The 22,479-nt window shown below is 39.2% G+C and overlaps 1 protein-coding gene across 6 annotated transcripts in view; it reads right to left on the reverse strand.

Moving 5' to 3' along the window:
- ESR1 (estrogen receptor 1) overlaps positions 1–22,479 on the reverse strand; it is a 427,341-nt gene that overhangs the window by 348,498 nt on the left and 56,364 nt on the right. The window contains exon 1 of one of the 6 annotated variants that reach the window (XM_059176761.1): positions 1,257–1,400. The exons of the other annotated variants lie outside the window; for them this stretch is intronic. The gene's annotated coding sequence lies outside the window, so the exon portion shown is untranslated. Of the gene's footprint in view, positions 1–1,256; positions 1,401–22,479 lie in introns of those variants that run through there. 6 annotated transcript variants of the gene reach the window in all.

The raw sequence follows: 22,479 nt of genomic DNA on the forward strand, positions 1-22,479 counted from the left end.
GTAACCAGACATAATATTTGAGTAATAGCTGAAGATTTTATAATGGAACACTCAATCTGGAATTTATTTCTTCCTCTCCAAAGCCAGAGAAGCCAAAATTCCCATTGCTGATGGGCAATTCAGAGGCTGATGTTGCTAGGTACATAGAAAGTGCTTAAAAGAGCTGCAATTCCATCCTGTGCATGGAACTGGGCAGAATTCGTAAAAAGAAAAATCTAGAACTATACTCCAAAGATGCTACAGTAAAGTCAGATCCTTAAGCAATTGCAAACAAATTAATTTTTCTCAGTGATCAGTACACTAGCCCATATAAAAGGAACAACTTATTCCAAAAGGAAATTGATTGAAGATGTACAAGTTAGGTAATTAAAAGAAAAGGACCCAGATTTAAAATACAGCAGACAATTTTCCCTTAGCTACCTGGGGCTAAAACATTGACCAGTCCTTCATAAGGAAGGACTAGAATTAACACAAGAACCATGATGTTACTTGAACTATGTAGTAATTGCAGGGGTGTGTGTGTGTGTGTGTGTGTGTGTGTGTGTGTGTGTATAATAACTTATATATGTATTTTTATATATGTATTTATTTATAACATCATAACAAGTAGCAACTTACAGGCGGGAAATAGTCTTCACTTAGAAACATAATCTAAAGGTATAATGGGTTGGTTTTTGTTTCGGGGTTGCACTGTTGTTTTGGTTTGGTTACTTATTTGTTTGGTTTTTGGTTTTTTTAGTGCATAGGATCAAGCAAGACCAAAAGGAGAGAATGAAACAAAGAACTGACCAAAATATTCTGTGTAAGCAAAAATAATGAAAGCAAACCCAAGGTTAGGCTTGCTCTCAAGATGGCTGTAAGGAGAAAAGTAGAAGGAATGCTGAGAACACCAGCGAAGTTGGAGGCTGAGTTGGACAACGGACTTTTAAGGAGAAGGATTTTAAGATTCTATTTTCAGGGCCTTGTCTGTTGTGCTATAAACTCTTCTTGGGTTGGATCTGGCAGTAACTGTAGGGTCTTGTCTGGGTGGCCTTTTGCAGAAATCAAAGAAAGAGAATGAATTCCACTTCTGAATCCACTCACTGTGTAACATGGACATGACCCACAAGGGGGTAAAATGACCCACGTGGAGTTGATTCAAGGAGAAAGATTTGGGGGCCAAAGACAGCCCAGAAGAAACAAGTCTCCTCGTAATACGTGTACTTTGAAGCGAGGGAGAAATTGGTCCTCCCAAATTGAGGGTTGTGCAGTCTTACCTAGATTTTCCCAGGCAGTGACCCCTACAAACAGCGTGTTCACACATAAGCATGCAGACCTCGGCGGAAGTGCTTCACGAACTGTACATGGCTTCGTCTGTAGCTTAGATCAGACACACTTGATCAAGCTTCTACTAACTCTGTAACATTCAGATTTCCACTAACCCTTTCCAGTTCTGATAAAGAAAGGTTCTAGAAGGACCCAACATTCTGATATCAGAGTACTGAAGCCCCACTTCTCTAAGAATGGCCCCTGAGTAAGGGCGGCTCATTCTTGGCTATGCAACCTCCCTTAAAAACATCAAAAATATTTACAAAGTGGAATCACGGCATTTTGCCATTTTCATTAAAAATGAAACTATGCTGAGGGTTGCTGGGGGGAGGAGGGATGAGAGAGGGTGATGGGGATATGGACATTGGGGAGGGTATGTGCTATGATGAGTGCTATGAAATGTATAAACCTGGCGATTCACAGACCTGTACCCCTGGGGATAAAAATAGTTTTATTAAAAAACTATGTCCTAAGATTCCCACTGTCTAGATATGAGCTCCCAGGTGATGTTTGGCTGACCAAAGCTCCATGGCACACCAGGACGGGACAAAGAATAACGAAGCTGACATTTTTGGGACATTTAAATACCATAATAAGAATCTAACCTATAAATATAGTTTTGAAACTATGTTAGCGGCACCATGTTATCTTAGGCAAGGGGGGGGCATAAGAAGATTCTGGTTTTATTTTTGGTTCTCTAGATTATACGGTAGATCTTGGATATTTTGTTGTTTTGCTGACTCCAAAGTATGTCATAATTTTTATTTTTCCATGTGATTGAAAAATATAGAAAGACTATTTTGAAAAATAACTTCATGTTATTTCTTCATTTGGAGAAATAACTTCTCCGTGTTTTAATGACAAGAGCAGCTGAGTGAGATTAGGGGAGACAGCTTTCAATGCCCAATTCTACCAGTAATTCAGTGTAAGAGCTTGGGTAAGTTACGGCCCATCTTTACTTTCCCTGTTCTATAAAATAAAGGATTGGGCTAGGTGTTCTCTAAAGTTTCCTGGAGCTCAAATTTGCTGTCGTTTTATTATTCAAAATGCATCATCATTATTATCATTATTACTATTCTGTCGTATTATGGAACAACCTAGGAAGAACAAATTGACGAATATTAAATGCTTTAAAAAACTGAAGGGATAAGCATATTTTAAGCCCCACTCATGAAAGGAGCCCTCCTAAGGCATCTATATTAATAAAAGTGGTTTTCTTCTTCATGTCTCTCTCCATACCTCTATTAGGAAAAAACAAACAGTCCAGTCTATAATGAACAAAACTTCACAAAATCCCTGTTAAATTTCTCTCATGCAGGTGCCTCTAAAGAATGCTAAATAGCCACAAGAAGCCAAAGAATTCACACGGCACGAACGCTGAACTTCCAAACTCCCAGTGATTTGGGAGACCTTGCCTTGTATCCCTAACATTTTACAAGCTACCGTATAGTTTAATAAGCTACCTTGTTTCTGAATACAGCTGGGGGTAAATACCAGTCCACACCAAGTCCTAGACATGGCCTCTGTGTTTGGAAGCACACTTTAATAGGTTCCTCAAGGTCAGACTATTGCCTTATGACAGGAAGTGGATGAAGTCATTCCTGGCTTTCCGTTTGTCTCAAATGCTACCTGCTTTCTCAGTTGAACAGACAACACTCCACTCTACGTATTTTTTGCCTGTGTGGTGGCAACACCTGCTCTTGGCACCAAAGCTTTCATCTTTGTTCTGGTCAGACATGAAGAAAAGCGGGGGAGAAGACACGAACAAGGACAGCATCCAAGAGAGAACTTCTCCTTCTAGGGGAAACAACAGCTAAATGGGTTCTCAGGAGAGAGAACACGCATGAGCTCACTCTGTTAGGAGAAGTAATTTGTGTCACAGTTCCGAAGGCAGGATCCAAGGTTCTAGGCCAGCTCCTCTCAAGCCAGCTCTCACCGAAGCACATTTCCTCCAGACTCTCAGGGTCTTGCTTTCAACCCTTTGGGGTGCAAAAAAGGAAGAGGAGAGGGAAAGCAAGAGACAAGGGCGCTGGAAACTTTTTAATACGTCCCTAAAAGCCTCTTTTATAGAGATGAGTAATGAAAAGATTGGGGCCAGCAAATATATCCAACCTTTCCACATTTTCTCTAAACAGTTATAAAACTGAGAGTCTACTAAGGTCAGAATTAAAGTAATACAGCCTTGTTTTTGTATTTTAAATGGGTTTTTAATGGAATGTTAAAATAGCCTCAGCACTAGTAAAAAGTATGCTCGAGGGTAGTTTTGATTTGATTCAGGAGTGGGGAATGGGACCCACCACGTAGAGAGGCGAGATCACTGTTGTAGGATCTGAAACCCCTCCCCCTGCCACACACGCATGTCCTACCTCATCCAATCAAGGAATGATACATCATGAGGTCATCTCATTTCTTTTGACCAATCATCATTTACTATTTTCAATTCATCCAAGAAACATTAACTGAATGCCTACTACATGCCAGACACTGTTCTAACTACTAGGCATACAGCAATAAACAAAATAAAGAACCCTGCCCTCACAGAACTTATATTCTTATGTAAGGAGACAGAAGAATAAGTAGAGAGTAAGTTAGAAGGTGGTAATGAAAGAAAACTAAGGAAGGAAATGCAGTGGTGTGTGCAGCAAGGAGGGGAGAAGATGGAGAAAGTGGCGATTTTAAATAGGGTGGCCAGGGAAGCCCTCACCCCAGGTAAACGTTAATTAATAATCTCACGAAAACGAAGGAACGAGCCATGAGTTTGAGGAACTAGCAAATGGCCAAGTTCTGGGTCAGAGGCATGTCCAGTGTGTCCCAGCACAGTAAAGAGGTCAGTATGCCTAGAATAAGTAAAGAGTTAGCAATAAGTCAGAAAGGTAAGGATGGGTCGGAAACAGATTTGGCTTTTCCTGAGCGAAAGAGAAAGCTATTGGGAAGTTTTCAGAGAAGAAGAGTCATGACATGGTGTGACTTCCGTTTTAAAGGATAGAGCTGACCGTTGAGGAGCCGGAAAGGCCCAAGCAGGGAAGGTAGTCACAGACTGCTACAGCATTCCAGGCAAGAGGCAGTGGAATAAAGTGGCTAAATTCCAGATGTAATTGATCATAAAGTCCACAGGACTTTCTGGTATTTAGATGGATGGTATGGAGGCACTGAGAATTACTCCATGGCTTTTGGCATGAGAAGTGGAAGAAGGATTTGCCATAAATCAAGGTGGGATGTGTTATGAGATGAACAGGCTTGGGGGAGGCGGTATTAGGGATGTGTTTTCAGACGTGTTAAATTGAGAAACCTCTTAGACACCCATGCAAGGATATGAAGTAGGCAGTTGGATGGACAAGTCTAAAGTCCAAAGGGAAAGAGAGTGATATATGGTATGTATGCATGTATGTATTTAATCAAAGTGTAATTGACAATGTTATATTAGTTTCAGGTATACAATATACTGATGCAACAATTCTGTGTATTTCTCAGTGCTCACCAAGATGAGCATACCCTTTAATCCCATTCACCTATTGCATCCATCAGTCCCACCTACCTTCCCAATAGCAATCGCCAGTTTGTTCTCCGTATAAGAGTCTGCTTTTTGCCTTTTTTTCTTTGTTTGTTCATTTGTTTTGTTTCTTAAATTCTACATATGAGTGAAATCACATGGTATTTATCTTTCTCAGTCTGACTTATTTCACTTCACATGATACACTCTAGGTCCATCCATATTGTTTCAAATGGCAAGATTTCATTCTTTTTATGGCTTAGTAATATTCCACTGTATATATACTATCTCTTCTTTATCCATTCATCTATTGAGGGACACTTGGATTGTTTCTATATCTTGGTTATCATAAACACTACTGTAATAGACACAGGGGTGCATGTATCTTCTCTAATTAGTGTTTTCTTTTTCTCTGGGTAAATATTCAGTAGTGTAATTAATGGGTCATATGATAGTTTTATTTTTTGATGAATCTCTATACTGTTTTTCCATAGTAGATACACTAATTCACATTCCTACCAACAGTGTACAAGGGTTCCTTTTTTTCCACATCCTCACCAACACTCATTATTTCTTTTTTTTAATTAACATACAATATATTATTTGTTTCAGAGGTACAGGTCTGTGATTCATCAGTCTTACACACTTCACAACACTCACCATAGCACATACCCTCCCCAATGTCCATCACCCAGCCTCCCCATCCCTCCCACCCCCCCCCCACTCCAGCAACCCTCAGGTTGTTTCCTGAGATTAAAGTCTCTTATGGTTTGTCTCTCTCTCTCTGGTTTCATCTTGTTTCATTTTTCCTTCCCTTCCCCTATGATCTTCTGTCTTGTTTCTCTAATTCCTCATATCAGTGAGATCATATGATCATTGTTTTTCTCTGATTGACTTATTTCGCTTAGCATAATACCCTCGATTTCCATCTACATCATTGCAAATGGCAAGATTTCATTTTTTTTGGCTGCATAATATCCCAATGTATGTATACGTGTGTGTGTATGTGTGTGTGTGTGCGTACATTTTCTTTATCCATTCATCTGTTAATGGGACTCATTATTTCTTGTGTTTTTTATTTTAGCCATTCTGACAGGTTTAAAGTGATAGCTCATTGTGGTTTTAATTTGAATTTCCCTAATGATGAATTATGTTGAGCATTTTTTCATGTGTCTGTTAGCCATCTGTATGTCTTCTTTGGAAAAAATGTCTCTTCGGGTACTCTGCCATTTTTTAATTGAATTATTTGTTCTTTTGGTGTTGAGTTGCATAAGTTATTTATATATTTTGGGTGGTAACCCCTTATTGGATAAGTCATTTGCAAATATCCTCTCCCATTCAGTAAGCTGCCTTTTTGTCTTGCTGATGGTTTCCTTTGTTATGCAGAACTTTTTTGTCTAGTACCAATAGTTTAATTTTCTATGGCCCATGTTAAAGAAATTACTGCAAAGAAATAAACATTTTATTCTAGGAGTTTTATGGTTTCAGGTCTCATATTTAGGTCTTGAATCTATTTTGAGTTTATTTTTGTGTATAGTCTACAAAAGATAGATAGTATTTAAAACCATGACACCAGGTATAATTGAGACAGAAGAAGAGGAAGAAGAGGAGGAGGAGGAGGAGGAAAAGGAGGAGGAGGAGGAGGAGGAGGGGAATGGATGTAGGAGAGTTCCAACTCTGAGAGATTGTGGAAATAAGGAGGAACCAGCAGAGGAGACTGAGAAGGACAGGAAGGAAAACAGAGTATGCTGGCGGCCAAGTGAAGAGACGTCTCCAGATGAAGGCAGTGACCAACTGGGTCAGATGTGGCTGACAGGTCAAAAAAATAAGGACTGAAAACTGACATTGGATTTAGCAATGAGTAAGGTCAATGAGAACTGACTGCTGCTCAAATATATGGCTGCTAGCCTGAGCAAAAGAAATCGATCAAGTTTTTGGCTAAATAATTAGATCTCAGGGGGGATACTTTATCATATTCAGTTGTCTTTTATTTCATAAATATTATGTTAGAAAAAGAGAGTTTTATTTTCTCCCCAGTGACAGGAAGACCTAATAGTAATATTTCTTAGCTAAAAACAACAGGCTTAACTTCATGTGAGGTACAGGTACCTTCTAGTTTCTAGACTTAGAACACTGCAGGTGACTTTTCTTTCTTTCTTAACAATGAACTTTCCCCAGGCCACCTGGGTGGCTCAGTTGGTTAAGCAACTGCCTCAGCTCAGGTCATGATCCCAAAGTCCTGGGGTCAAGTCCCACATTGGGCTCCCAGCTCCATAGCAAGTCTGCTTCTCCCTCTGACCTTCTCCCCTCTCATTCTCTCTCTCTCTCTCAAATAAATAAATAAAATCTTTAAAAAAAAAATAAACTTTCTCCTTCTTCAAATCAAACCTGCAATGCAAAAATGAATATTTCTGTTGACTATCCTTCTGTGCGTTTCTGTCTTCTATTTTTCTCTCCCTGCTGCTAATTCTGATGACTTCCTGTTTGGATGAACATCTCAGATGTCTCCCCCAGTCTTATCGCCTAGTAAATTCAGACCCCTCTCCAGCTCCTCACCCTGCATTACCACAGTCAATCCCATCTGAAGCATCATAAAGTCCTACTGATTCCCACAGCAGCAGACTTGATGTCGCTGATAGACATGATATGGGTTCTAAGGACATGCCAGCAAGGGCAAATACAGGTAAGAACAAAAGAGGGAAGGGGCGCCTGGGTGGCTCAGTGTGTTAAGCCTCTGCCTTCAGCTCAGGGCATGATCTCAGTGTGCTGGGATCGAGCCCCGAATCGGGATCTCTGCTCAGCGGAGAGCCTGCTTCCCCCTCTCTTTCTCTCCGCCTGCCTCTCTGCCTAATTGTGATCTCTGTCTGTCAAATAAATAAATAAAATCTTAAAAAAAAAAAAAAAAAGATAGAAAGAGGGAAGCCGGAGGAGGAGGACTTAACTGACTGTGTGCTTCCATTATTTTCCACATAAACAAGATAAACCAGAAACTGCAGGATTTAGAAATTCCACATCAATAAACTTCAACCAAACTTTTACCTAAATAATTGCATATGCCCACTTACACCACAGCATTATCTAGGCACCTCAAGTGATGATACTTGTTGGAAACCAGCCTATTCAAATTCAATAAAATAACCAACTTGGGGAATAACTCCCCATTTGCATATTTTTTCCAAAATGGAATTTATGCATATAGAAATTGCTGAGTTCTCAAAGATGGGCAGTACACACCAAAACAGTGACAGTTTGTAGGATCTTCTTTCTGTGATATCCAAGCCTAACTTTTTTCTCCATTTTTCTTTTTTTTTATTAATTTCTTTTCAGCATAACAGAATTCATTGTTTATGCACCAAACCCAGAGCTCCATGCCATACGTGCCCTCCAAAATACCCGCCTCCTGGCTCACCCAACATCCCACCCCCCGCCCCTTGAAAACCCTCAGACTGTTTTTCAGAGTCCATAGTCTCTCATGGTTCATCTTCCCTTCCAATTTCCCTCGTCTCCCTTCTCATGTTAATCACCATACAGTACATCATTAGTTATGATCAGGAGTCCATGATTCATGTTTGTGCTTACCATCTAGTGCTCCACGCAATCCATGCCCTCCTCAATACCCATCACCAGGCTCACCCATCCCCACACTGCCCTCCCCTCTAAAACCCTGTTTCCCAGAGTCCATAATCTCTCATCGTTGAGAGACGAACCATGAGAGACAATCCTAACTTTAAAGCACATCAACAGTTGAAGATGTCAATTATTCTTCATTATGGTCAATCTCAGTATATGATCAGCAAATATACTGAGCTAGATGTTCAGCAAGCCCAGGTGGTTCAGTCAGTTAAACAGCCAACTCTTGATTTTGGCTCAGGTCATGATCTTGGGGGCACGAGATTAATCCCCATGTCAGGCTCCACACTCAGCACAGAGTCTGCTTGTCCCTCTCCCTCTTCTCCTCCCCCTGCTCGCTCTCTCTCAAATAAATAAATAAATAAATAAATACAGTATTTTTTTAAAAACTACTATATGTTCTACATCAGACTCGATTATTTTGGTGTTCTTGGCACTTTTAAAAGAATTATAACTGAGAATTTTTGAAGATACAGTTGCATTGGATTATTTTATTAGTCTATTAGTCTAATTAGAAACTAGTCACTCCAGAAAATGCTTAACTTGACAGATGTCTTTGTTCTATAATATCCTTTAAAAGAGAAAAAAAGCAGGAAAGAACAAAGAAGGAAGATTATACTGCCCAGAACTCCCAGGTATACTTTCGGAGTGTAAACAAACATTTTCAGGGAAAGGGCATCAAATGTTCAAGGAAAAAATGTTGAAAACACTTTGAAATAAGTAATACTTGTTGAAAATATCATTTTCATAGTATACAGGAGTCCTTTCCATTGCAGTGAATTTGAAACCTTGAAAAGAAGTTGAAGATTTTTTCTATGTCTTTGCAATTTGGCATTGTTAACATTTATTATCTTGGTGAACGATTTTGCAGAAAATGATGGAAACATACATAGGGAACCAGTGTCCACACTGTAAATTTCTGAGAAAACAACTACAATATTCATATGAAAATGAAATCTAAAATTTGGAAGTGAACTGTGAGAAGACAGTGTTTTTAAATAATACGGTTTTTTAAAATGCCATTTGGCTCTATATTTAAATCAATAGTAACAATACATTTCAGAGTGTTTCTATATAGCAATTGCTAATTTTCTTTATTCTCCTAGGGCACAAGATTTTTACTATTTAAAAATAAAAAAATTTTTTTTTTTTAAAAAGAAGGCTACATTAAGATTCAGCCTCTAAAGAGGTTGAATTCCTAGTAACTGCAGGTGCATGGCACTTATTGCTAATTGGACGTGGCTGCTTTTAGCAAATCTGGTAGCTGCTAAAAGCTACTGTTGCAGTAAAGCTGCCTCACCAACCCACAGGGCACACATACACCTCTCCTTCACCAAAGCTACACATGTGCAAAATTTGCCAGCCAAAACACAGAACTAACTCCTTTGCTTAAATACACAAAGACAGAAATCTTGAAGAGCTACAAGGTCACTGCAAGAAAAGGTAAACCTCCTCATGCATATTAAGTAGTCTGCTCAAAATATTATTTCAGTAGAATACCTTCCTATTAGAATATGTTGTTTTAAGGTTCCTGTCTGGTAGAGTGGGCTACAAAATGCATTGCTATTAGCACATTCTTAATTCTCTTCTCTTTGGTGTGCCATACCAACTGGCTGGTAGACAGCAGTTCTGGAAAACACGGTGAACTAAGTTCTATCTGTGTCTCATATCGCCATTTGTGTTTATGTAGGATGTTTGTTCTGAGAATACTAAAAACACTTTGTTTAAATTGGACCATGTTTTACCAGTTAAGTAAAACTTACCGGGTAAGTCTTCAAGTTTGAATATTAATTCTTTCCACTTTTTTTCTCTAAATTTGCAGCTTCGGGACATTCTAAGAATACTCTCCAATAATAATTCCATGAAACATTCAACAAAAATGTCCTGTATGCATCATTGTTTCCATTCATAATCTAAGACTCTTTGTGTCTTACTGTCTGCATTAAACACCTTCTACAAGGGTAGAGTTATTGCAAGGGAATTACTGAGGAATAGAGAATGAATAGAGAAAAATCCAGAATTAGTGACTTTAACTCTCAAATGTCCAAGGAATGAATTTCCAGCTGTACAACTGTTGATCAAACAAATGTAAATCTTAAACAAATCATTATATGCTCCCTCCTATTTCGTAGCTAGGATCCCACAGATCATGACCTGTAGGAAATCCCAGTGGAGAGCCTTTCACTAAAGAAGTTAATATTATCCATTTCAGGCAAATTTGCCCAGGGTCATATGGCAAAGTCAGGGTCATCCAAAGATTGAAACCACTAATAATGACACCTGACAGACTGTCATGCTTCCTTCCTTAAGATTTAATGATCTATGGAGGGGCACCTAGATGGCTCAGTCGCTTAAGCATCTGCCTTCGGCTCAGGTCAAGATCTCAGGATTGTGGGATGGAGCCCCAAGTCAGGCTCTGCGCACAGCAGGGAGTCTGCTTGCCCTTCTCCCTCTGCCCTTCCCCCTGCTCTTCCTGTCTCTCTGTCTCTCTCTCTCAAATAAATAAATAAAATCTTTCTTTAAAAAAGATCTAAATAGGGCGCCTGGGTGGCTCAGTGGGTTAAGCCGCTGCCTTCGGCTCAGGTCATGATCTCAGGGTCCTGGGATCGAGTCCCGCATCGGGCTCTCTGCTCAGCAGGGAATCTGCTTCCTCCTCTCTCTCTCTCTGCCTGCCTCTCTGCCTACTTGTGATCTCTCTCTGTCAAATAAATAAATAAAATCTTAAAAAAAAAAAAAAAAGATCTAAATAGTCTACGCAGTGCTATTTAAGTATCAGAAGACTGTGATGAGACCATTTCCCTACATAGATTCTAGTTCCTCAAGACTGTCTTCTTTTACTGCATTTCACACAAAAGCAATTTCTTTTTCTCTGCTTGGGTTAGTTTCCAGGTTTCTCCTCAAATAAATCTTGGATTCCTGGAACAAAAGCTTATAGAGGCAGGATAAACAGTCTGAACTCTGACCTTTCCAGTTGAGAGAAAGTGATTTTTTAAAAAATCATAGTCATAAAATTAGACCTGATTTCCAGAACAAAGCATGGCAATGACTTCTCTAGTCCCATATCTTTAGAAATTGTACATTTGATGCCAAAATTAAAAACCTGCCTCAATGGGTCTTGTTTTAAGGTTAGCATTCCAAAAGAAGAGAATGTTACTTCAAACTAATCAGAGGATTGTTTCTCACTCTAAAGGAAAACTGTTTGGAAAACTTGGCAGAATTATACCTGGTCACTTAAAAATTTTTTTTTATTGGAAACCTGGTAAATGTTCTTCATCAGAGATGTCCTTCTGCTGGTTCTAAAAGAAAAACCACAAAATATCTCTTTTAAAATACCTAGAAATATCACTGATATGTGGGATTTGAGAAACAAGGCAGAGGATCATAGGGGAAGAGAAGAAAAAATGAAACAAGACAAAAATCAGAGAGGGAGACAAACCATAAGAGACTCTCAATCTCAGGAAACAAACTGAGGGCTGTTGGAGGGCAGAGGGGTGTAGGGGATGGTGTCGTTGGGGAAGGACATCAGGGAAGCTATGTGCTATGGTGAGTGCTGTGTCCTGTGTAAGACTGATGAATCACAGACTTGTACCCCTGAAATGATTAATACATTATATGTTAATAATAATAATAATAATAAATATAAATAAAATACCTAAAAATAAGGTAATCCCTATCTAGAACTCTGAACATTCCTTACTCACCAGTGTTACCAGGGAGCATTGACCCAAATCTGGGAAGACAATGGGGAGAAAACACTGAAGAGCACTTCTCATCGTCCCCTTCCCACTAAATATACTCTGCAAATTACTCGCCACTGCTTAGAATTATTAAACAGCGTTGATTATCAGAAATAGATACATGGGTAAATTTTGTTTTCCAGAAAACTTTCACTGAAGGAAATATATACTCATAAATGCACAACCCAGAAAAATCTAATTCCTAAAAAAAACATGGATAGAAAGAACCACAGCCATGTTTTTCTCGGAGAATTTTGAATATATAAATCCATGATTCTACATTTTAAAAATGATGCATGAGGAAATATTTCCTAAAAATAGGTATTGGTTTACATTGCATAATATCAAACATATCTTAAGGGTCTCTTCTTGACAGCACCAGTTCACACTCCTCTCTCCCTCCCTCACTCCCTTCATGTGTAAGCAACTATGTCACGACTGGCATTTTACACAAATCCTATTGTATAGCATCTATTATGTGATCACATGAATCATAATTATTATGTCACCGTAAGATTTTATATAGAATAGTCTAGCTCATTAACAACTTGGGGCCTCTGTGACTTGTTGTAGTCTGTGACAGACTATAAACTCTGTGTTGACAAGGAACTGTTTCGGGGTTCCTTTTCCCCCACAGTGTTGAAAACATCACAGTGGCACCATACTGCCTCTCCATCTGTCTCCCAGGCTATGGAGCCCAAGTCCAACCCCCACTTCCTCCAGAGCAATATGGAGGTGTGGAGTCACCCAGCTAGGGTTTATTTTCCTAGCCTGCCTTGCAGCTAGAATTGGCTTGCCAATGGATTTTGAGAAGTACTGTGTACAACTTCCAAGTTTCTTGCTTAAAGAGAAATGGCATGCTCCCCATGTCCACTCTTGTTTTCCACAAGTATTTTTGGTCTCTTCCCAAAAGCGAGCAGTCTACTAACACACACAGCTTGCCTATAGCTGTGCGTACCTCTATTCCATTTCCTTTATGAGTATTTCTCTATATGTGTCTCCCTTACTGAGACCATATATTGCTTGGGACCAATGTAAATCTCTTACCATCCTTCCTTTTTCTAGCACTTGAAGTTCTGCCTGACATACAGCAACTGATTAATGCATGTCAACTGCATAGATAAATGGGCCAACACACTATTTCACCTAGCATCTGGTTTTACTGATTATTAAGTCAAATTTAGACTATTGCAATGCCTGAATTTATTTCAGAAATTTGAAAGCTTTCTGGGATTCAACCTCAATAGATTGAGAAAGTTTAACTTCAAACTTTATAATAATATATATTTGATTCATCTTTATAGGTCAAACTCACTTTCATTAAACTATTAAACTATTAATTCAGGTACCACATTGGCTATGACAGAAAAATCTGATGGCCTTTAAGGTATGTTTGATACTGTGCTATATAAACTCATTCCTACATTTGGGGATATTCCTTCATGCTTTATTTTCTAATGTATGTAGGGTTTTATATGTTGGAGAGACTATGGTCTGACAAGTACTTTCATCCCCTATCACTGGGAACATGAAGCAGCATAATTAATTTTTTCCACGAGTATCTTCACAAATGTATGCAAAGACAACCTCACAAAGATGTTCATGGGACATTAGTTGTAACAGCAAAATACTGGAAACAGTGAAAATAACTATTTATATGAATTTCTTCTATCCTCAAAAAGGAGTTCTCTGCTGAGAGTGAGAAGAATAAGGTAGATCAACACATTCTTCTATAGAAATTGCTCTAAAATATTGGGCCACCTGGGTGGCTCAGTGGGTTGAAGCCTCTGCTTTCAGCTCAGGTCATGATCCCAGGGTCCTGGGATTGGGCCCTGCATCAGGCTCTCTGCTTGGCGGGGATCCTGCTTCTACCTCTCACTCTATCTGCGTGCCTCTCTGCCTACTTGTGATCTCTGTCAAAGAAATAAATAAAATCTTTTAAAAAAAAGGAAAGAAATTGCTCTAGAATATATTAAGTGGAAAAGAATAATATAAGAAAGTATATATTCTCAGATATGCACCTTTTAAATTATATATATAAGGATTATTCTATATGCAGAGACCACTTTGGATGGCTATAGAAAAAATTATAACACTGGGAGGCAGGCCAGACCTGAACAATGTTTTCTGTGCTATTTCTATTTTACATTTACTCTATTGTATTTTCTTTAATTTAAAAAAAAAAAAAGTATTTTCACTACTTCCTACCAGTTGTGATGGCTAAAATCAAAAAGACAAGCAATAACAAGTGTTAGCCAGGATGTGGAGAAATTGAAACTCTCACACAGTTGGAATAAAAAATTGTGCAAGCATTTGCTGGTTGCTCAAAATGCTAAGCATAGCATTACCGTATGAGTCAGCAATTCCATTCCTAGGTATACATCCAGCAGAATCAAAAACACGTCCATGGTGGCTCAGTCAGTTTCAGTTGAGCATCTAACTCTTGGTTTTGGCTTAGATCATGATCTCAGGGTTGTGAGATCAAGGCCTATGTCAGACTCCACACTGGTCATGGAGCCTGCTTGAGATTCATTCTCTCTCTCTCTCTCTCTCCCCCCTCCCTCTTTCTCTTTCCTCCCTCCCCAAACCAAGCCAAACCAAACCAAACCATAAAAAAAAAAAAAAGGCCACACAAAAACTCGTACACAAACATTCATAGCAGCATTCATTATAATAGGCAAAAAGTGGAAACCCAAATGCCCATCAATGGATGATGGAAAAACAAAATAGAGTACATCCATACAATGGAATCATAATCTGGCCATAAAGGGAATGAAGTACTGACAGCAGCTACGACATGGATAACAAGCCAGAGACAAAAGGCCAGATACTATATTGGTCCATTCATATGAAATGTCCAGAATGGGACCCCGCCAAAACATAAAGGAGTTGAGCATGCTCTAAAATTAGACTATGGTGGGGCACCTGGGTGGCTCAGTGGGTTAAAGCCTCTACCTTCAGCTCAGATCATGATCCCTGGGTCCTGGGATCGAGCCCTGCGTCGGGCTCTCTGCTCTCCGGGGAGCTTGTTTCCCCCATCTCTCTGCCTGCTTCTCTGCCTCCTTGTCATCTCTGTCTGTCAAATACATATAAAATAAAAAATCTTTAAAAAAATAAATAAATATAAATAAAATTGGACTATGGTATTGGCTTTGTAACTCTGTAAACACACCCCTAGATGGTATACACTTTAAAATGGGTGAATTTTATGTTATGTGAAATACATCTCAATAAAGATGTCAAAAATTGCTTTTAAAGTACTTTCACATACAGTACTGCATTCGATCTATCTGTCCTGAGAAAAAATGGCTATGAAGAGCAGATGAGATAATATATGTTGAAACACAGAAAAGAGAAACAGTGATTACTTTATTATTAAAGAACATTTATATTTAATATATATTTATATATAATATAAACTTTATTATTAAAGTGTTTATATTCAATATATATTTCTATATAAAATATATGCATATACTTTATTATTTAAAAATGTTTATAGTCATGAATGGTGGACATTTACTGCTCAGAAGTATTTCTATAGTAAAAGAAAAAATTTACTAGGGGTTTGCCTCCCACAGCCCATCTGCCTACTCAATGATTCATTCATTAAGGACACTTAAAATCACCCAGAAAATATTTGTGATGGACTCACTGAATCTCCGGTGTTCCCTGCGCATTCATGATCTAAGAGCTTTTGATGTTCAGTCCATCAGGGATTTTAGACCTTTGGTAAGTCCAGATTTTTAAAACCATTCAGGAAGAAGAAAATTCTAATTTTTGCAGATGACAACAACATGATGCCTGGGATAACACAAGATACGTAGAGCAATCTAAGAACTCATGGCTGGTTAGAAAATCAATAGCAAAATCTTACATAGCACATCCTCCCAAATGAACATTGTTCTAGCAAGTTACGTATATTAACTCATGTAAGTGGCATAACAACCCATTACTAACTGTAGTTTGCAGATGAGACTGTGAGGCTCTGAGAAGTTTGCCCAGTGTTACCCAGCTAGTAAGTGGCAGTAACTGAAGTGGCACCAAACCCTGACTCTAGAGTCCCTGCCCTTGACCCAGTCTACCTCCTCTTTATTTAAAATCCCAGGTTGATATGGAAAAGAAAGATACAATATTATGTTTTCTCTAATAATATTTTTAATAAAGATAAAACTTAAAATCCATTGCATAGGGTCACCCTAATTTCACCCTTCATCTACCTTAGTCTTCCTCAGCCCCAATGTGGGCTCCATCCCAGGACCCTGAGATCATGACCCAAGCCAAAGGCAAGAGCCCTTCACTCTCAACTACCATATGGAATGTAATCAGTCATGTTATCTGTTAGCTAGAGGGCTTCAATGAGTATCTGTGCTCTCTATTTTGATGGAAAACAAACTTGAAATATTAGAAAATTTAACTTTGGGGTAAAGTACATAAAGTATGTTATAAAACACAAAAACTATCATGAGATTTAAGAAAATTACCAAAATCCCTTCTAGTTGTTACAAGAACAGTTTTAAACAATCATCCTCTTCATGTACTATGTCTAGAATGATAGAATCCTCACAAATCTATAGAGGCAAAAGAACCCTTAAATCCATCAAATATTGGGGCTACATATTTCTTTAAAAAAAGGGGGGGGAGAGGAACTCATTGTTCTTTTTTCATCAAGAGGAGATCTTTTTTCAAATGGACTGAGCATCAGGTGGTATGGGGGGGGGAAGCAGGTTCCCTGCTGAGCAGAGAGCCCAATGTGGGCTCCATCCCAGGACCCTGAGATCATGACCCAAGCCAAAGGCAAGAGGCTTAATCCACTGAGCCACCCAGGCGCCCCAAGATGAGATCTTTGAATTGCACCATGTCTCCCTGGAGTACTGGAGAGCCAGCCAATAGCCCAATGGCAACAATAGTAATTGATCTGCTTATATTTTAACGTCCAAGTTTGGTTAACTTTAGCACTTCCACTGTTTGAAAAAGAAAGCATAGGCGGGTGGAATTCACATAATAACTCATTCATGGTTACCCTAAAGGGATATGTTTTCAAAGAAGCAAAATACAGAGATAGAGATGTTCAGAAAACAATGAAAAGCCTAAATCAAGAAATATGAGCCACTGGCTGAGAATTAATGATTATTTAGCAAGTTTAGGAAGATGCTAACCATGAGCCCAGAGAATCAGGAGGTAAATAAATCACCTTCATTTTAATTACCTACAGAGTCGGTTGTGAAAGTTCAACCTGAAGAAATAGAAAACCATTTTCTTTTATAGTCTTCTTACTATATACAATCCTTACAAATTAGAAAGGTGAAAAGATGTGGTTTGATGGTTTCCTATAGGGAACATATCTTTTAGAGCAATAAAAACACTGGACATACATGGGTTAACACTAGAGACAAAAACCCAATTTATTACCTTTCCTTTAAGATCAACTGAAAAATCGGGGCACCTGGTGGCTCAGTCATTAAGCATCTACCTTCAGCTCAGGTCATGATCCCAGGGTCCTGGGATCGAGCCCTACATCGGGAGCAGGAGGTCTGCTTTCCCTCTCCCACTCCCCCTGCTTGTGTTCCTGCTCTAGCTGTCTCTCTGTGTCAAATAAATAAGTAAAATCTTGAAAAAAAAAGAAAAAGATCAACTGAAAAATTATTGACTCTCCTTACACTTGGTGGGAATATGAAATGGCACAAGTGCTACGGAAAACGTTATGGTATTTCTTTAAAACATTAAAAATATAGCTGTCAGATGATCCAGCCATCCCACTTCTGCATGTAGACCCAAAATAACTGAAAGCAGGGTGTCATGGAGAGAGATCCCTTCTCTTGTTCACAGCAGCACCATTCACAACAGCCTAAAAGTAGAAGCAGCCCAAGTGTCCACAGCCAGATGAAGGCATATCTATGTATATTCAGGTATCCTCTTATCTCCCCTCTGTATTCCCAGTCTGTGAGGCCCGAAGGAAGGAAATTGGGAGTTGCATTTCTTTGTATCTCTACTATCCAGCACAGTCGTTCATTCGTCCATTCAAAAATACAGATTGAATGCCTACTGTATCCTCAGTCCCATTTAGGTATAATGACCATCGTTGTACAAAATACGCTTCTTCGCTAAATAAATGAGGATGAACTTGATAATAATGATTCTGTTAAACTGAATTCAACACCTAATAGTAGACATTTATTGTTTTTAATAGTAGGCATTCAAATACCACTTAAAATATGGCAGAAACTATCCTAAGTACCATTCTGATCACTTCCAAGTTGCAAAAGAAAAAACTGAGGCACAGAGAAGTTAAGTAAGGTGCCCAAGTGGACACAGTTAAGGGCTGGCGAGACCAACATATGCCCATCAGAAGGCTCGTCCCAGAGTCATCACCCATAACTACACCACTGTATTTACTCTACTCTGCTAGGCTTAAGAGAAATGATATTAATAATACCCTGTGCTTATGCTCTATGAGCTCAGGGATTAGCAGCAGAGAGAGAGCTACAATATGAAATGATAAGGGCTACAACAGAGAAATAACCATAGAAGCACAGAGGAGGATTCAATTAATTTTATTTTCAAAATGTGAAGGTTTTATAATGAGAAACATTTAAAGTAAGCCTAGCTCAAGGAGCCAGGAGGAGAAGGAGGAGGAAGAAGAGACGGGAAGAAGAGAAGGAGATGGTTCTGATCCCGGAAGGGTTACCATCAGGGAGAGAGGGCGGGGGGAAACCAGCATCGCTGTGGACTGCTGGGGAGCAGCGACGGGAAACAGACCCACCTCTCGGGCCCCAGTCAGAGAAGGAGCGACTTCCTCCTTCATAGGAACTGGGCTGCCCAGTCATGACAGAGGCCGCAGATGTGGCACCAACACCTGCTGCCGAAGCACCCATGGGTCTTGATGCACACTCACCCACTGCCCACCTGAAAAACACAACATCTGGCCCCAGATGTCTTAGATAAAAACCTGGGGTTTGAGGAGAAGAGGGAGAAATGCTAAACAAATGAGAAGAGAGGAATTTCCAGAGTGATTCAAATTGAGTAGTTCGGGCTCCAGATTCAAAGAAGAGCTAACCCTGGTATACACCTGCCCACCAGAAACAAGTCCTCATAATAGTCTGTTTAAATATACAGTGAGGGGAGAGAGAGGGAGAAAAATACTTACCAAAAATTAACTAAGGAAACTCCAGGAAAATGTGAAGAATGTTCCTGGAGAATAAGAGAAAGGCTCAGAACAGAGGTGAAGGCCGAGGTGAGCGCCATTTTGCCAGCTACAGGATAGCACAGTGGAGTAAGGGTCTGGCAAGTACCTCAAATACCAGTCCGTTCCTAAGTAGCAGAAAATGCAGAGACCTTCAGAGAACATTCGTTTTAACAAGCATAGGGAAATCCTTATGATAATACAGCCATAAATCTCAACTGGCCTAATAATCCTCAGTGACAAAACAGGCAAAGACTGTGTCCAGTCCAGCTCCTAAGGAGTCCAGTCCTTTTCCGATAGGAGGTTCTCAATTAATACTTGTGGATGGGTCATGAGCAAATAGGGATGGAGACAGAGAGGGAAGAAGACAGCAATGAGGACCATGTAGTCGATGATCGCTGGTGGATGGCTAAGAGATGAAACTAAAAGGTAGGAAGGAAAGAACAGCCAAAGAAATTGAAGTATGATACATATATATTATGACAGGAGTTCAAAATCAACTCAGAAAAAAAAAAAACTAGAAAAAAAATCAACTCAGAGATGGAACAACATGGTAAAATAAAGTAATTTAATCTAGGGCATGGTCATATTTTGGAAATCGGATCAAAGAGGTTTGGGGTGAGAGCCCACAGGGACCTTGCTGAAGACTTTTACAGTCCCAACAATGGCTCCTTTTCACATTGTTTGATAACATGCAATCAAAACTGGACTTGAAATTCCTTCATGTTCATGAGAAGAAAGAAAGATCATCTACACTGAAGGTAAACAAAAGATAATCTGGTACTAGTAAAATTCTTCTAGAAAGCAAGCCACACTATGGTTTTAGACCTTATCTTGAGTATTTGAAGTAATAAATAAAATCTGATTGCCCTCCACAATATGACTACAAAATATAACAACATCAATGGCCACTACCTTTATATTACACTTACATGCTAGGGACTTTACTAAATGCTTTTCATGTTTTTGCTCATTTAGCCCTCGCAACAACTCTGTGAGGCAGGTACTGGTATTATTATCCCTATTTTAAAGGTCAGAAATCTTACAACTACCAAGATGAAGAAACTTGACCCTGAGTCACCTGGTGGTCAAGCCAAAATAGTCCTACTTGGTGAAGCCTCATGCTATGAATATTAGGAGAGACTCAAGATAGAGAAACCTCTACCAATAGGTCACATTCTAGGATTTGAAAATGGCAGCAAGTGCCCGTCAAACACTAGGAAACACCTTCTGAGTGCTAAAAGCAGGACCAATATTCCAAGCTAACAAAAGTAGGAATGGAGGTTAAAAGGTTTTCAGCATTGTTCCAATACCTTCTTCTTTTTTTTTTAATTATTTTTTACTAACATACAATGTATTATTTTCCCCAGGGGTACAGGTCTGTGAATCATCAGGCTTACACATTTCACAGCACTCACCATAGCATATAACCTCCCCAATGTCCATCACCCCACCACCCTCTCCCTATCCCCTGTCCCAATACCTTCTTTAACAGACATTTCACCAACAAATCCTGTCAATATAAAGCTAATCAAGCATTTCTTTTTTTTTTTTTTTGCTAGTCAATCATTTCATCTTAAGTCCAATTCAAAATCAAAATTAAACCCACTTTGACCACAGACATTGAATTTCAGCTTATGCCCATTAGAAATCATTTTGTAGATGGGGCATATATAAAATCAGACTGATTGATAAGAGACAAAAATCTTCCACTATAAGTTCCCAAGGGCTCACCGTAATTTATGATATCGCTTTTTTGAAATATGTGAAACTGGAAGGATGTCACTTGGAAACTATTTTAAAATAATAAACTCTGACAGAAATGTTATATTAAAAACTATTGGTTCTCACATCCATTATGATGGTTAATATCAAAAATCCAGAACATATTAAGTCCTGGCAGGTTGTGGAGATAGAAAGACTCTTGGTTCCTATTGGTTGGATTGTAAAATGGTGCAGGCACTATGGAAGACATTTATGGAGCTTCCTCAAAAAATGAAAAAGAGGGGTCCCTGGGTGGCTCAGTGGGTTAAAGCCTCTGCCTTCGGCTCAGGTCATGATCCTAGGGTCCTGGGATCCAGCCCCGCATCGGGCTTTCTGCTCAGTGGGGAGCCTGCTTCCACCCACCCCTGCCTGCCTCTCTGCCTACTTGTGATCTCTCTCTCTCTCTCTCTCTGTCAAATAAATAAATAAATAAAAATCAAAAAGAAAATTACTATAAGAGCCAGTAATTCCACTTTTGTGTACATATCCAAAGATATTTAAAGCAATGTCTCAAAGAGATATTTGCACCTCCATGCTCATAGCAGCATTATTTACAATAGCCTAGAGGTGGGGGCAACCCAAAAACCCATCAACAAGTGAACAGATAAACAAAAATGGCATATACATATAATGGAATATTATGTGGCCTTAAAATGCAGGAAGGCTTGTCTGTCACACACTACAGTGTGGATGAACCTGAAAGGCATTACGCTAAGTAAAATAAGCCAATCACAAAATGATAACTACCATACGATCCCACTTACATAAAGTATCCAAAGTTTTCAAATCCATAGAGGAAAAAAGAATAGAATGGCAGTTGCGGGAGGTGGGCGGGGGGGGGGGGGGCGGAGCAGGGGGGAAATGGTGAGTCATTTCAGGAGTACAGAGTTTCCGTTTTGTGAGTTGAAAAGTCTGGAGATCAGTCACGCAACAATGTCAATATTCTTCAAACTAGTCAACTGTACACTTCAAAATGGTTAATATGGCAAAAACACACACCAACACACACATTACCATAAGGTAATGCTTCCACGCTTTCCACACTTTCTTGCAATGTTGTCTTACAAATTTTAAATAATACATCTAAAATATGGATTGCTTAAAGGAGAATTTAAAAAGAATATATTACTTTTAAATATTGACTGTCCATAGAACTGAAAACAAATCTGTTTCGTTTATTAAGAAGCCAAAACTACACAGAAGATTCACAGAGTTGTGTTAAGACCCCCACACCGGGCCAACAGAATGGGTTTTGTTAAGGTAGTGAGGTCCTCCTGGTCATGGATTCAGTCAAGCAAAGAAAAACCTGTATCTATCAGCACTGCTATATGGGATTTTGCCCTGACTGGAAATTTTTCCTCCATTAA

The sequence above is a fragment of the Mustela lutreola genome, chromosome 6, assembly GCF_030435805.1.
Source record: "Mustela lutreola isolate mMusLut2 chromosome 6, mMusLut2.pri, whole genome shotgun sequence".
NCBI lineage: Eukaryota > Metazoa > Chordata > Mammalia > Carnivora > Mustelidae > Mustela > Mustela lutreola.